Source organism: Pinus tabuliformis, chromosome 9 (assembly GCF_031772625.1).
Source record: "Pinus tabuliformis cultivar Carrire ecotype Pingquan chromosome 9, CPIR1, whole genome shotgun sequence".
NCBI lineage: Eukaryota > Viridiplantae > Streptophyta > Pinopsida > Pinales > Pinaceae > Pinus > Pinus tabuliformis.
In genome coordinates, this window is record NC_142307.1 from 40,631,417 (window position 1) to 40,647,870 (window position 16,454).

Consider the following 16,454-nt stretch of genomic DNA (forward strand, 5'->3'; position numbering starts at 1 on the left):
TTCATTTCACTTTGGGTTTTCCATTTGGAGGTTTGAAAGGTGGTTTCTTGAAATGATCATCTCTTTCATTTTTCCCCTGTTCTCAAGATGGATGGCCTTTACATTGGCCGAGTCAATAGTAGTTGGTTCAAACAATAATAATGAATGTCTAAGGTAACTATGTAATGCTCCAATATATGTAGTTTTTACTTCAGGTGAGTCAAGTGCAATGCCCAAATTAAGTGTATGTTTTCTAAATTCCTCTGCAAAGCTTTAAACATCATGACCTCTGCCTTGTCTTAAGTATTGCTAATCCATTAAGGATTTTTGTTTATAACCCAAGGGATAAAATTTCTCCTTTAATGCAGAAATGAAACTAGGCCATGAGGAAAGAAGATTACCCACACTCTTACTGCTTCGCAATTTTCTCTCCCACCAAATGAGAGCAGTGCTACTCAGCCGAAGAGAGGCCAACTGAATCTTTGCCTAGTCCTCTTCAATTTGCTGAATCCTGCAGTAGATTTCAATCTACCTAATCCAGTTATTAAGCTTTTCTGCATAACTTTCACTGTTAAACATGGGAAGATCAAATTTGACATCTAATTTAAAGAAAGGTTTCTTAGATGCGTCCCTTGAATTTCTATGATGATGGTGATGAGAGGAAGAAGAACTTTAACTCGTGGAAGGAGAAGGAGGGGGTTCTTCTCCACCATTTCCATGCACTGAACCTTGTTCTTCTAGATTTCCCTCTTCTACTTTCTCCATCCTTGAAAGCAAATGATCGACATTTTCTGCCATTGTATGGAAGGTTTTGCGGAAATTGCACTCCTCTTCATGACGAGCCTCTTCATCCGCCATGTTTCTCCTTCGATGTGCACGCCCTGCTTCGGGATCGAAAGACTTTAGTTTCCCTGCACCTATTCGGAGCCTGTTTCTTGTTAGCATACAAACATGCAATTCACATCTAAAAATACTTGCTTCGATACCACTTGATCCAAGATCTTTCACATATAGATGTATTAAAGAATCACATGCATAAATTGTAGCTTAAACATAGAAATTTAACGTGCACATGAGAGAAGAGGAGAAACACATAAAGCATTAAAGAAGACAACAAAACTTGATAACGGAGTTTGTCTAACTTGGACTATGTCTCCGGGCCCTGCTCGATCAATGGGGAGGCCTTCATTCATTAAGTGGCATGAGAAAGAAGAGTACAAGCATCAGTTACAAAAAAAGGAGTTTTATACCTCCATACTGAAAAATGGCTGAAAAATGCAGAACTCTGATGGAGAAATGGACAACACCATTGCGTTTGTGGCGTCGAGTAATGCTGAAACCATATAAAATTTGTCAAAATCTGACAAAGTGAAAATTCGGCCCTACCGCAAATATTTGCCTCGAACTGCGTGCACTGCCTCCTATGCCTGGGCACACTGATAAACTGAATTTAGATAATAAACGATGGGTGGATTACACAACAATCAGTTGTGGCGCTTTGGTAAAATTGGAGAATTGTTGAGGAGGGGTCGGGGGATCAAATCCCATCCCTCCCCTTTTATCCATGAAATCTAAAATAGTTTATGTTTGGGGGGCGGGTCTGCCGTACTTGGTGGCCCGCTCCCCCCATTTTTGTTTCCACCTTTGATGATAGGGTGATGTGGAGGGGCGACGGGGTTGACAACCCGCTCCCCCCACTATATTAATACGCTCCTTTATGTGGGTTGGGGAGTGGCGGGGTCATGGCTGCCCACCCCTCTTATTTAAGTTGTTGGTTCTGTGGGAGGGGCTGGGGGTAGTGGCCCGCCCCTCCACTAATCATTGCTTAATACGGTTTGGGGTGGTGGGGTTAGTGACCCGCCACCCTTTTTTTATAATTTTTTTTGTTAAATAAAACAACCCAACCCTTTTTGAAAATTCGGATTTTGATCGAAGGAGTCGTTTGAACTAGGTGACAATTTCGCTCGGAATTTGGCCGAAGTTGGCTAGATTCCGTCCGCCGAAAAAGTTCAAATTGTGTCTTTGTTAATCCTCCCTAGTTAGAAAAAGTCAACCCAACTTTGACTGCCTCTATCTCCTTCATCCGGACTTGGATTGGAGTGTCATTCAAACCGTTGGAATCAAGGCGACGATCACTTCGATCTGATGTCAAGTTAATCATCTTTTTGCCACTTTGAATTTTGAGCCTTTTCCATGCCACTGGTGTTTGTAGATCCACCTGGATCAACAACCCTGTAGTGAGATGGTATGATACTTCTTGCATGATCAGTTTGTCAGTGGCATACCTTGGTAAGACATGCGAAGACTTCTCTTTGCCAAACACTCTAATGAAGGTGCCACCTAGTGAGACATATCAATATACAATATCTACTATCACCTACATTGCTTCTCGTGACATGTAAGGTGGATCTTTTTCAAATATAAGCTTGTATAATGGGATGATAAAGTGGCCAGTTAGTCGTTCCATTACTCCTCGATAACTATAGTCTGAAATCAACTTGCAATAGATGTTCATGACAATCTCTCGTGGTGTCCATGTCCAGTTCATACCAGGGAACTATTGTTGCACATAGATTACATCCAGTAAGTATGCAAACATATAGAACCTTGCTCGCTCACCCTGTGGAAGATTATGAGCCTGTACTACACGGGCCTTCAATTTTTTAGCCAACAGGTTAAACCAGTTGTATGGCCTCCCATCGTTCACCAACTGATCCAATAAGACTTCCCACCCTTCAGGAAAGGTTTCAGTGCTCTCTTGACCATGGATTCTACAAGCAAAGACAATCAAGAGCTGGTAAGCCTTCCTGATGGCTCTTTCACCCACCATTTGACAATGTCTCTTGTGTTCACATAATTTTGGGTGGCATAGAAGAGTGAGTCCATGTGCTTTACTCGCTTGAGCAAGTGATACATCCACTGAAAATCTTCTGCCCGAAAGGTGGCAAGCTTCTGCTTTCTGGCACTACTCAATATCATAGTCTTCTCATCCATGTCTGAGATAATTCAGTTGATGATGTCTACACATGAGAAGGTGGGATACCTGCATGCAACCTTGTATAACCCTGACTGTTGGATGCTAAGATAAACTTGTTGGTCCTCTAAGTCTGCCTCAAAGTCCTTTGCAAAAGTGTCTTTAATTTGTTTCCATGTTAATGATGATCCCTTCTCTATAAATAGTTGAGTATCTGCATATACTGGAAAATCAACTGATGTTTTCTCAACTGCTTCCCCAATACTACTCTTGGTGGTTTCCTTTGAAGAATCTCTCTTAGATGCCATGGTAACAATGACTATTGGAGAGGTGCTCAACAACTGTTGTACCTGTGGGACAGAAAGGACACTCATGGAAAGAAAATTTCAGTTTTAAGAAAAAAAACTTACAAGGCAAGTTCAAGCAGCAAACTAGGCACTAGATGGGAAGGATTGTGCAATTTTTCCTGACAAGGGGGACTGGCTGCCTGTGGGAATTGCACACTGCGCAGTCCCATCAGCCAAGGTGGAAGCTTGATTGTTGAAACTGCAATGCACAGTCTCAGTGGTCAAGCTGAGAGGCTGGCTCCTGGAACTGCATAGTGTGTAGTTGGAGCCAGCTTGATCTGTGCACTGCACAATTCTAGAGGCAAAGGTTGTGGCTTGAGCCCTGCAGATTGCGTAGTGCCAGTTGTGCAAAGTGAAATCCGGCCAAGGGAAACCCAGGTATGCCTAAGGGAAGTGTGAAAAATAATAATATATGAGAGATAGTGTGAAGATGACTGCAAAACTGACTAAGTGTAGATAAATGCATGTGAATCAAGTGCAAAAATTGATCAAACAAAAGGAAAACAAAGTAAGTGAGGAGAATCACCACAAAGATGACTATTGGTGCAAAAACAAGAAAACTAATGTGAGACTTGGGAAAGGCAATCTAAAACTTAAAAAAACACTCCTACAAGTTAAAACAAGGAAAAAATCCAGAAACCATGAAGAGAAACAAGTGAAACAACACTCGCACAAGCCAAATGACAAAAAGAGACAGAAAAAGGGACAAAAGATTAAAAGAGCAAAACTCACTAGGAAACGTGTCGATGATCGCACCGAAGGTTTCTTGATCTCCTTGGTAGTGCTAGAGCTCCAAGATTGAGTGTGCAAATGAGCTCTAGAAGCATAGATTAAATAGATTTGGACAAATTAGGGTTTATGACGAGTATCCCTAAAATCAAGGAAAAAATGACACATGGCAAAAAAATTTAAAAATAGTGCAAGTGCCTCCTTTGGGATACTAAAAATAGATCCCTATTTTTTGGGGATGCTTTTTCTTTTTTTCTTTTTCCTTGGGAAACTTGCCATTCACACCACTAGGAAATACTCCACATTTATGGGGAACTGGGCAACTTTTGGACTTAGTGCACTGCACAGTTTCTAAGCTCAATAAGGGTTGCACAATTTCTGGGCTCAGTGTTACCCTACCTCCCATGACTTCACAGTTCCTGAGCTGAATGCTCATTGGTAGTCAGGACTACGTAATTCAAATCATCAAGGTTGCTTTCCCTCAAGTATTGCGCACTATCTCGAGGCAAGACAAGAATTGTTGTAAGACCAAGTTGGGAGATCAGTTTGTGACTTAGAAAAACCAACTAAGTAAGCAAACACAAGCAAAAATGAAAAGATAAGTCCCAGTCAAAGCACAAATACCTGGGTTAGTGTGATATAATTTGTTGTGTTTAAGAATGAAGGCTCCAAATCAAAGCATAGGTAAATATTTTGAGGGTGGTTGTAGTCGCTACAACAATGGCGACACACTGGTAGAACTCCAACTCTCTGTATGGATCTTGTCTCATGCAAATCAATTCTAACTCACCTGGAAGTATTGTTCAGTTCTTTGATTAAAGTTGTAGTCCCTACCATTCTCTTCATCAGGAGCACACATACCAAGACAATTCAAACTGAGTTGTTTCGATTGGGGATGAAGGGTATATAGATGCATAAGTAAAATAGACTGCCAGAGTTTTAGTTTCATATCTAGTGTTTCTCTGCTGCCAATAGGCCTAGACTACTCCCCTGTGGAGTCACTTCAAGAACACAAGCATTGCTCTGCTGCCAACGAGCCAGTACAATACCCCGACAGAGTTACTTGCTTCACCTCTCCGTGCAAGAAGGCTTTCTCTTCTTTCACCCTTTATTTCATTTGTTCAATGAACTGTGCATAAGCATTTATTTATTTCATGAGGTGGAAGAGGGATCCTAACTTTTTGAGAGCAGAAGAGGTTGTCCCTTTAGGGAAGGATATTTATATATACCTCTGACATACTTGTTAAGGTTTCCCCCCTCTCCTTACTCTACTTGACTTAGTTGACAAGGGTTAACCGAAAATAGAAGACCGATTAGAGTAGGCAGTACTAGTTAAAAATGCAAGCGTTGTGATTTCACTATGACTCTCTCTGAAAGGAATGTATTTTCCATCAGGGTATCATCGACTAAAATAAATGCAAGATTCACATAAAGAGAGGTAATAGACATATAACCAAGTGTTGATAGCAGTACAAGTTCCTCTTGAACTTCACCGTGCTTGTCTTAGAAGCCAAACACTGATTCACGCAAAAACTAACCTATAGCTGCAAAGAAAGCAAACTAAAGGAAATAAGCAGGGTAAAAAAAACAAAGTAAATCAAATCATAGAAACAAACAAGAAAAGAAAACAACTACTCCTACTCCTAACCTAAGCAGAACATAGGCCATCTTATGCAAAGTGATACTTCCAATACAGCCATCGACGCATTAGCTGGCCTATGTAGGTGAGAGCATGTACGTCAAAAAGGATATACAAGCAAACCAAAAAACAAGAAAGATAATACAATACAAACTATAAAATTCGAAGCTTGAATGGACATGCAGAGAAGTAAAAATGGAAAGCGCATGAAAGGCACTCTACGGATGTACCATGGTGTCCAAACACATTGCGAGTAGAAGACAAGCAGGTACACACTTTCGAAATTGAAAAACGAGAAAACATGAAGAAAGAATAAAATTTCCATTTTACAAAAATGCTTGCTACATACGACTCCTCCGATGATTGAGTGATAGGATCATGTGATACAAATGGAGGATGCAAAAATTGTAAGATACATTGATTTTCAATGTGAGAAATAGAGTGATGAGGAGCCTAGAAAGATTCAACACATTTATGATCATACGTGGAACTAACTTCAAGGCTACAAGAACCTGACATAACCATCATCTCAGGGTTAAGTGCCTCGACAACTTGGGGAGGTTTCAATTCATCAGAACATGGATCATCAAAGACCGGTGGCTTAGAAAGATAAATAGTGGAAGAATCAAAATCATGATCAGATGAATGAACGAAAAGATCACGACAATCAGAAAGTTCAGGGTCATGAATAGAGGCATCCTCATGATCTGATGGAACATAAAAAGGGGATGATGGAAAATGAGAAATTTCACCCTCTATATTCCTAGAAATATAAGATGATCGATTGGGAGGATTATGGAAAACATATTTGTCCTCTCTGCATTCAGATGAAAAACTAGCATTCCACGTGTTCTACGAATGATTCAAAGTAGTAACATCCGAAAATGAATTTTCAAAAGATTTAACCGGAATGACAGAATCATGGAAAATGTCAACATAATGCAGAAGAGGTGCGGATAGAAGGAGGTCATCCTTCACCACAGATTCTTGTTCAGACTCCCACACATACTCATAAAAAATGATATCGCAAGTTGGTTGTTCAACACCAACTCCATAAAGAACTTGATCCTCGTGAACATCACAAGAGAAATTTGAAACTGGTGAACGCAACACTTCCAAATCTAGAGGATCGGAGGAACCAAAGGATGGAGGATGAGGAGATAACACTTCATCAAAACCATCAGAGTCACAATCCAACTTTGCACTGAAATTCTTACTAAGTGGGGTAGGAGGAGGTGGTGGTAAATCAACAAGTGACTTCTCAACTTCTCCCACCTCGTCTCGCGGAGCTAGAGTTATTTGATGAGAAGGGGACAGAGGGTCACTTGGAACAACAACCTTGTTCATCTGAGATTTAGAAGCTCTAACACCGAGGTATGTTGGGAGAGGTTTAAAAGATTCTAACTAGTGTGGATTTTCAGAAATGTGAACAAGATATTGGAATCTTCTAGTTAATAACTCCCAATCAACTTCATTTTCAGGAAATTCAAATCAGTAATGACTAAAAAAATAATGAAAATTATGAATAGATTCATCAGGTGATTTTCACAATTTTAAAACTTACTTATTAAGGGCTTTACGATCATAGAGATCGAAGGTACGACATGATTCTACAAAAAAATATTCAAAAGAGTGAATGGAGGCTTCAGGCAATGTGTAACACCATTGCTTCATTCACCCTTCGAACGTGATAGTGCACCACCTACAAGAATCATCCTCATACTGGATGTCATACCTGTCACAAAAACCAAGAAAAATAATTGTGTGCTTGCGTAAGGTTGTTTCACCCTCGCCATTGAACTTGAAATTGAACAAATCATTTCAAATGCTCGCCGACACTTTCAGATTTGCAGAGTTAGAAAAACTCGTTGGGGTTATTAGTTTGTGAGAAGTCATCAAATATGTGCAGAAATTCAAAACAGACTTCAAGGGCCTAGTTTCTAATCTTCCCTCCTTCTAGTGCTAGACATGTTGACGATGTTGGACCCGCCAACATTAAGGGGATATCATCGATATGAAGTCCCAACTAGACCTCAAATTGTTTTAGTAGGAGTCCCAACAGTGGGTGGTAATGTTATGCCTTGATTGTGGAAACACACAACGGAAAGTATGATAACTTTGGGTAAGATCAAGTGTGATGCATGAAGGTTCCAACACATGAAAGGAAAAGGAAGTGAACCCCTTGGAAGCCTGTAATAGTACACATCTTGAAAGGAGCACATGAGCGTAATGACATCATAAGCTAAGATGAAAAATAGTCCACAAGTTAAAGTGATGAATTAAGACAACAAAACACATTCAACAAGATTCATACAAATGCAAATAAAATAGTTCATAAGCATATGTGTAAGTTAAATAACATACATTGCCAATACAAAAAGAATAGTCCTACTATATTAACGACATATGCATGAAAGCGTGTTGGCTCTAATTTATTATTATAAGTGAAAGTTTCATCCATACATACACCATTGAAGACCACTAACCCCAATAGGGGAACATTACAGTCAAGAACACATGCTCCTCCAAAGAAGTATACTCACTCTACGCTAAAAAGAAGCCAAGGCTCATCACAATACTCCCAAGATCTTTATAAGCCTAAGCCTAGCCAAAAGCTTGGCTCCCAAAATCTTTTTACATGAGTTATGAGGTTCTATGTTAGGTCCCTATAATACTAGTGTATTCCCTTATTATTATTGTCATTGTAGCCCCTTATTGTTATGGTTGTGCCCATGTTGTCCCCACATTGTTATTATTGTGCCCCATGGAAGCCCACTATTGTTATTGTTGTGCCCACATTGTCCCCATATTGTTATTATTTTGCCCCATAGAATCCCACTATTGTTATTGTTGTGCCCTTACATTATTATTGTTATGTCAGCTGTGATTATATTATGACCCCTTAGACTCCTATGTATAGAAAGGAGGTCTTGTTATTTGTATCATCCAAGAATTGTTCATTTGTTTAATGTAGAATGTTTCCCCCTCAAAGAGGTTGATTTTAAAGTCGTTGATCAACCTTTTCTTCTATTTTGTGAGCTGGTTGCATAATAATTGGTATCAAAGGTTTGGATTCTAAGGTTTCGCTGCTTCAAACCGGTCATCGTGGAATGTTCGCTATAAAAAAAATTCTACGATGTTTCAGAAGCTAAAATTAAAACCCATTTGAGTCGAACTTTTTATGAACCTCGAGTACGAATTTCAGATCTTGTCTCTCTATATTTTAGGAGATAAGATCCAAGGAAGTTAGGGTTTTTGCAGGCTCCTGAATTATATCTCAAATAGGTGACTTGGGGAAAATTGTCATAACTCTCTCTGAGTATCAGATTGAAATTTTGTAAAAAATTACAGAAAGAGAACGGTCTATAGTTTTCTTTGTATCGGTTTCAGGTTCGAAGGTCGAAATAGTGACACATGGCATTTTGGACAAGTTCTGTCTACTAAACTAGTCTATAATAAGGTCATCAGGGGAGATTTTTCATAACTCTTCCTTTGAGAATCCAATCTTGATCAGAGTTGCGGGGTTGGAAATGTTGGGTGTGGAGCATGATTATTTAGAGATCTCTGTTTCAGCCTGATGTATACCCCAGGAAGTTTGTACACCCCTCCACGTAGGGCGGTGTGGGGGGGACTTGTCCCCCCGCGGGGGTTTGGGGGGCCGATCCCCCTCGGCTGGGGGGTCCAGGGGCCAGCGCCCCCCCGACAGGGATTTCGGGGGCAGCGCCCCCGCAGCTAAAAACATATGTAAAATCGCCTTGTAAAAGTATAGTAATTTCTAGTCAATATTGGCCGTTCATTAGGCGGATGATCTGACGATAGAACTTATGTTTAGTTTATGTTTTTTTGCCATAGAAGGCAACCCCTCTCTTTGTATGAGGGCATTGTATTAAGGTTGTGTAATATATGTGTATTCTTCGAGCGAGAAATAGAGAGGCGAGACTGTGAGAGAAAACAAAGGATATTACAACAGATCTGTTGTAGGTTGTGTCTCTTCATTTTGCTGGATAATAGAAAGGAAGGACTGGCTGTTCGGGGTGGACGTAACCCAAACTGGGTGAATCACATATATCTGTGTCTCTCTGGTTTTATTCATTTTCTGTGTTTATATTTCTGCAGTATTCTATGTGTTCCATTGCTCTGTAATATATAATTTTCTAACAAGAAACAAGACTTCGAGGGCTACCGCAAGAAGAAATTTCAGACCTTTCATATCCGCAATTACAGAGATACAACATATTCAATATCGAGCTCCTACAAAGTGAAAAAAGGTGTGTAATTTTTTTTTAAATTTTGCATAAGTTTGTTTGAAAAATTAGTTTGAAATTTTGCATAAGTTTGGTTTGAAGGAATTCAAAGGGCATAGTGAAGCATAATTATCATTAATTGATGCCCCTAAGAAAGAAAATGGAAACACCTAGTAAGAAACCTAAAATCTCTAGCATGAATCATGAAGAAGAGGAAGAAATGCAACATGATATATCAAAATTACAAGACCAAGTGCAACAAAATTCACTCTCACAAAAAGTAACAGAAGCTAAGATGGATGGTTTAAAGAAAGGCGTGGAAGCTAAGATGGATGGTTTAAAGAAAGTCGTGGAAACTAATATGGATGGTTTAAAGAAAGACATGGAAACTAAGATGGATGGTTTAAATAAAGGCGTGGAAGCTAATATGGATGGTTTAGAAATAAACATTGAATATTTGAAGAAAGACATGGAAGGTTTGAAAGGAGGTTTGGCAAAGCTGCTACAAGAAATGCTTCCTAATGGCGAAAAGTTAGTAGAGGAAACTCATAATGAGAACAAAAGAAATGTTAGTCATGATTTCATAGACTCTAACGTTGTATTGAAGACCCATCATGTTCCAAAGATCGATATGAAGAAGTTTGATGGAAAGGATCCCGTAACATGGATACTATAGATGGAGCAATATTTCGATCTCCATAATGTGAAAAACACACAAAAGGTACACATTGTAACTTTATATTTGGAACCCAATAAGTTTGTATGGTATCGATGGTTTTTCTCTCGTAAACAAATTGTCACTTGGGCAATTTTTACGGAAGAAATGATAGCACATTATGAGGATACAAAAACAAAACCTTTTTTAGCCAATTGATAAATCTCAAACAAAAGGGTTCAATGGTGGAGCACATTGAGGACTTCCAAAAACTGAATATAAGGGTAAAATATATTCTAGAGGAGCATAGGATTGATGTGTTCATAGGGAGTTTAAAGGATAGCATCCAACATGAGGTTCACGTTTGGGAACTTGATTCATTGGAGAAGGCATTCAGGTTGGTAAGAAAAATTGAAAGCAAAATTATAGAAACAAGGAAGCCTACCAATCACAACTATAAAGATGGAATTGTTGTTGCCCCTAGCCTTCCATAACCTACAAGTTTTACACCATAACAATTGGAAGAAAAAAGATCAAAAGGGATTTGTTACAGTTGTGATAGCAAATACACTAAAGGTCATAAGTGTGCTGAGAAGAAATTCTTTTACATAGATTGTGAAGAGGAAGAAGAAAAGGAACAAGAAACATCTAAAGAAGATATTACACACCAGGAACAAACCCTAGAGAAAGAAGAAATGAATCTGACCATATCTTGTAATGCATTGGCCGGAATTACCACTTCTCAAACTATCAAGATAGAAGTACATATCAAGAAGAAAAAGGTAATAGTGTTGATTTATTCGGGCAATGCCCATAATTTTATTCATTGTAAGATAGCAAAGGAATTGAACTGCTTCCTATATCGAGCATCAGAGTGTCAAGTTATGGTTGCATATTGAAGAACCATAAATTGCTCTCGAAAGTGCCATAATATCGAGCTTTCCATGGGAGAATACGTGTTGAATAGTCCAATTCTTTCCATTCCAATGCATGGTGTTGATGTTGTACTAAGATTCTAATGATTACAATCTTTGGGTATGATAGCTTTTAATTTCCAAGAACTTTTTTTTTACCACAGAAGGAAAGGAAGTTGAATTAAGGGGTATCGCAGGAAAATCGGGAAATATAATAAGCTCTAACGGCATGACAATGCTTCTAAAGAAATAACAATGTGGCGTAATTGCACAATTATATTAGCCAAAGGTTCCCACATTGAAATCATCTATTTCTCTAGATCTTCAAAAAGTCTTGGACAATCATTCTAAGGTATTTGAGACTCCCAAAGGCCTCCCACCTATTTGTGATCAGATCATGCTATTCATTTGATTCTAGGAAGTGTTCCTCCAAACATCAAACCTTACAGATATCCCTATGCCCAAAAGAGTGAAATTGAGTGTATGGTTGCAGAAATGCTAGAGGATGGTATAATTCAACCTAGTTAAATTTCTTTCTATCATGGAACATGTTTCTGGATTATAGGGAGCTCAATAAGATCCCATTCATGTCATTCATGAATTATTGGATGAATTGCATGGAGCAATTTACTTCACCAAGTTGGACCTTTGTTCATGATATCATCAAATTAGAATGAAGACTGAAGACATTCCGAAAACAACATTTAGAACTCATGAGGTTCATTATGAATTTTTGGTCATGCCTTTTGGCCTTACCAATGCACCTTCTACATTTCAAGGTTTGATGAATTCCATTTCAAACCCTTCCTTCAAAAATTTGTGTTAGTATTTTTTGTTGATATACTAATCTACAACAAGTCTTGGAAGGGTCATGTTCAACATGTTGATAGAGTGATCAAACTATTGGAGGAGAATCAATTATATGCAAAAACCTTCAAATGTTTCTTTGGAGTTCAAGAGGTGGAATATTTGGGTCATATTATATCTCATGAAGGTGTTAGGGTAGACCCTAGCAAAATTAAAGCCATTAAGGAATAGAAAACCCCCACATCCATAAAGCATCTACGAGGATTTCTCGGGTTGACAGGGTATTATCGCAAGTTTGTTAAGAATTATGGGAGAATAGCAGCTCCTCTAACAACATTACTGAAGAAAGATGCATTTTCTTGGACTCCAAAAGCAACAAAAGCGTTTGAACATATTAAAGAGGCAATGTCCAAGAACCAGTCTTATCTATGTCAGACTTCACAAAAACCTTTATTGTGGAATGTGATGCCTTAGGAAATGGAATTGATGCTATTTTAATGCAAGAAGAAAGACCCATTTCTTTTTAAATTCATCCAATCAAAGGAAGTATTTACACAAAGCTATTTATGAGAAGGAAATGTTGGCAATACTACATGCACTTAAGAAATGGTGACCTTACCTAATGGGAAGACACTTCAAGGTAAAAACGGATCATGATAGTCTTAAATACTTTTTAGAACAAAGATTATCTTCAAAAGAGAAGAAAAAATGGGTCACAAAGATGTTGGGTTATGAATTTGAAATCATATACAAAAAAGGGAAGCAAAATATTGTTGCAGATGCACTCTCAAGAAAGGATGAGGATGTGGAAGCATTTCTCTGTGCCATTTCTATTATCCAACCAGATTGGATAACAAAGCAAGGGATGAATGGAAGAATGATGAAGAAGTGTGGGAACTCATTCAAAATTTGCATCAAGATGCAAGTACATCTGATTCATTTAGTTGGAAAAATGATTCGTTATGGTACAAAGATTGCTTACACCTCTGTAAGAATTCCCAACTTAAACAAAATATTCTTCTGGAATTGCACACCTGTACCTTAAGAGGGAATTCAATATTTTTAAAAACTTACCACATGGTTAAGAAGGAATTTTTTTGGGATGGCCTTATATCTGATATTCAAAAGTTTATGGTGGAATGTTTGTTTTTCCAACAAAATAAAGTTGATACAATTAAGACCCTAGGTCTATTACAGCCTTCATCAATTCGAAGTCAACGTTGGGAGGAGGTTTCAATGGATTTTATCATAGGTTTACCCAAGTCAGAAGGAAAGAGTGTCATCATGGTGGTAGTTGATAGACTTACCAAGTATGCACACTTTTGTGCATTATCTCATCCATTTAAATATATTACAATTGTTACTAGATTTATGGAAACAATTCAAAAGTGACATGGAAACCCAAATATTATTGTAAGCGACAGAGATCCTATTTTCACTGGAAATTTTTGGACAAAATAATTTTCTTGTCTCTGTACTCAGTTAGTTCATAGCTCTTCTTATCATCCTCAATCTGATGGGCAAACTGAGATAGTGAACAAATGTTTGGAAGGATATCTTCGTTGCTTTGTATTTGATAAATAGACACAATGGTTCAAATGGTTTCCTCTAGCTTAATGGTGGTATAACAATTCCTTCCATACTGCAGAAAAAATGACCTTATTTATGGCACTTTATGGATATCATCCACCATCCATCACATCATATTTAATAGAAAATTATAAGGTTCAAGCAGTGGAAGATCACATCGAACATCAAAAAAAATTCTCCAACTCGTAAAGGATAACCTAACTTTGGTGCAGAATAGAATGAAACAACAAGCAAATAAACATCGTAGCGAAAGAAGTTTTGATGTAGGTGACTGGGTATTTCTATGACTACAACCATGCAAACAAATTTCCCTCAAACAAGCTAAGAAGGATAATAAATTATCACCAAAGTATTATGGTATGTACAAGGTGTTGCAAAAGATTGGTACTATGGCATACAAATTGGAACTTCTTGCATCTTCTCGAGTCCACCCAGTTTTCCATGTTTCATGCTTAAAGAAGGTTATAGGTGACAAGCTCCTAGTTCAAACAATATTACCAGAACTTTATGAGAAAGTAAAACTCATATTGGAACCTGAAGTAGTCACTGAAACAAGAACTCGACAACTACGAAATCGATCAATTTCAGAGTATCTCATCAAGTGGAAGAACTTACCCATTGAAGATTCCACATGGGAGGATGAGAATTTTATACAGAAGCATCCAGAACTACTCAAGCGTTGAGGACAACAGTTTTTTGAAGGAGAGGGGCATGTTAGGTCCCTATAATACTAGTGTATTCCCTTATTATTATTGTCATTGTAGCCCCTTATTGTTATTTTTGTGCCCATGTTGTCCCCATATTATTATTATTGTGCCCCATAGAAGCCCACTATTGTTATTGTTGTGCCCTTACATTATTATTGTTTTGTCGACTCTGATTATATTGTGACTCCTTAGACTCCTATATATAGAAAAGAGGTCTTGTCATTTATATCATCCAAGAATTGTTCATTTGTGTAATGTAAAGGTGGTTTCCCCCTCGAAGAGGCTGATTTTGAAGTCCATGATCTATATTTTCTTCTATTTTGTGAGATGGTTGCATAACATTCTATTTATAACAAGAGGGGGTGACTCTTCAACTACCCTTTGTGACCTTTGGACTACCTGCATTACTCTTCAACTTCTTCACAAAATAACACATTATATTACATGATGACTTTTCATATTCCAATATTGACACTTGGAATTTCACTTACAACATAATTACAAATAATATTGCATTTTACACTTGTACCCATATAAGACAAAATAAGGTAGAGACGACTTGACAGCCTAACAAGACACAACGCTATAATGCTGGAATTTGGGAAAAGTCTAGCTCAACAATCTCCACTTGTTGGTTCTCAGTCACATAATGGTGCCAAGTTTGGTATTTTGTGATGGTGTCCCCAAAATGCTTAACGATGTCTTGTTGGAAGCGGACTCTAGCCTCCATGGCATCCGGGTACACTGTCTTGGAACCTGTGTCCAACTCATTCTGAAGCATGAGCAACATTGTTTTGACTTTGACAGGACCATTGATGAACTTCTACATGTTTTGTGCGTTCAACTCCAAGTCTTCCCTGGTGGCATTTTGTCTTAGCTGCTCCAAGTACTCTTTGACCTCCTGTCGGACTTGGTTCTTGGGTTTAGCTTTAGTGAGGGAACCGATTGATGGGATCTGGTGTGTTCTCACCAAGACATCCAAACTACTGTACAACTGCACATATGAGGCTTGTATGCTTCCAATGAATGAGGCGAGCTTCTTGTTATTTTGAATCAACATTCAAACCTTCGCTTTCTCCAACTCTGCTTGTGGCTTCAGTTTCTTCACTAAGTCAAGCAGGGCCCCTTTGAAATGCATTATCCACTCTTGCACATAGGCGATGACAAATTGTATTTTTTTGAGAGCTTTAACAAACTCTTTGCTCTGCTGTTGTAAGCCATGCAAATGAAAAACTACTTTATGTATAATGACAAACCCATCATAGAGCTTTCACATAGTTTCTCCAAGTGTTGATACTTTAGCAAGTATCATTTCTCTCATCTCTCCCAGTGTGGAAACTGCATTTTGCACTGCGGCTCATAATTGTTCTCCCTCTTCCCTAGACATATATAAGTTCTGTGCCAGTTGCTTATTCTCGACCATCAAATATTGAACATTTGATCTTGTTGCTCCTGCATAGGCTAAGTTGGCTTCGACAATAGAATTTGGATGCTTCTTGGTGTCTCAAACTATAACCCTTTCTTTAATGAATGCATGTGATGCATGATCATCCGGAAAGTATTTCCTCCACACCTGTATAATCCTCTTTTGGAACTCATCCAATGATATATTGTACACATCCATGATTGGATCATCATCAAGGAGAACAACATCTCATTTCTCGCTCGGGGTTGGCTCTACTGTTAGAGGTGGTGGAGACTAAGGGATGGCCTGTGGTGCTCTCAGCATTAGATCAACACCTTCATGTTGCACCTCCTGTTCCAACTCCTTTTCTGTCATTTCGATCAGTTGCTCAATCTGTTAAGCAAGCTCTCAATCCTGCATCTTTTCACCTTCCTCCTCAATTGTTGGTTGTTTCTTCTCCTCAA